We start from the raw sequence: 1,491 nt of genomic DNA, 5'->3' as shown, positions 1-1,491 counted from the left end.
ATCCAAGTCCACTTTCAAATAACACTATACTTTTTCATAGGCAGTGCAAATAGCTTATAACAACAAAATAATCCTAATTCTTCCATCCCATCTCTTGTATCATTATTGTCATTCATTTCACTACATGTGTGTATATATATATTCAATATATATTTCATTTCACTTATACATCAATATATATTTTAAATACATTGTTTATTATTTTGAAGAAACCGTTATCTGTTAGATAAATCAAAACTAAGAAAGATACAAATTTTTATTTTACTTTCACTTACTCTTTCTCTGATGCGCATCTTTATGTAGATCCAAATTTCTAACCTATATTATTTGCCTTTTCTCTGAATCACTTCTTTTAACATTTCTTGCAAGGCTGGTCTGCTGACAACAAATTCCCTCAGTTTTGTTTGTCTGAGAAAGTCTTTATTTCGCTTTCATTTTTGAAGGAGCATTTTGCAGGGTGCAGAGTTCTAGGCTAGTGAGTTTTTCTTTCAGCACTAAATACTTTACTCCACTCTTCTTGCTTAGTTTCTGAGAAGTGGATAGGATTCTTTTCTCCTTAATAGGTAGTGTTTTCCCCCTCTAGCCTCTTTCAAGAATTTTCTTTAGCTCTGATTTTCTGCAGTTTGAAACTCATATACCTATGTGTGGATTTTTAGTATTTACCCACTTTGATGTTCTCTGAACTTCCTGGCTCTGTGATTTGGTGCCTGACATTAATTTGAAAACATTCTCAGTCATTATTGTCTCAAATATTTGTTTCTTTTCTCTTTCTGGTATTCCCATTATGTGTAAGTTACATCTCTGTAGATGTCTAACACATCTTGGATATTTGGTCCAGCTTTTTTTCTTTGCTTTTCTGTTTGGGAAGTTTCTATTAACATATCCTCAAGCTCAGAAATTTTTTCCTCGGCCATGTCCAGTCTACCAAGGAGCCCATCAAAAGTATCTTCATTTCTTTTACAGTGATCTCTAGCATTTCTTCTTAATTCTTTCTTAGAATTTTTATCACTCTGTTTACATTGCCCATTTGTTCTTGCATGCTGTTTATCTGATCCAGTGCAGAATCCTTAATATACTAGAGTTGTTTTAAATTTCCATTCTGATAATTCTACGCCATATCTGACTCTGGTTCTGATGCTTGAAATGCCTTTTCAAATTGCATTTTTGACCATTTAGTATGCCTTGTAAGTTTTTCTTGGCAGCTGGATATGATGTACTAGGTAAAAAGAACCATGGTAAATAGGCATTCAGTAATGTGACGGTAAGGTTGTGGGACAGGGGAGGGCACAGAAGGCATTCTGTAGTCCTATGATTAGGTGTCAGTGTTGTAGTCAGCCTGCATCTGAACTGCAAACTTCACAAGTCCTCAGCTCCCCACCTCCACTCCTTCGGTCAAACAGGATTGACCGTGTGGACTGACATCAGGTATTTCTCGTCTTTCAAGTTGGTTAGGCTCTGTTAAAACTCCAATAGTTTATGCTCTGAAAAATA

Source organism: Colobus angolensis, unplaced genomic scaffold (assembly GCF_000951035.1).
Source record: "Colobus angolensis palliatus isolate OR3802 unplaced genomic scaffold, Cang.pa_1.0 Scaffold302, whole genome shotgun sequence".
Classification (NCBI taxonomy): Eukaryota; Metazoa; Chordata; class Mammalia; order Primates; family Cercopithecidae; genus Colobus; species Colobus angolensis.
This window is presented reverse-complemented; position numbering follows the sequence as displayed.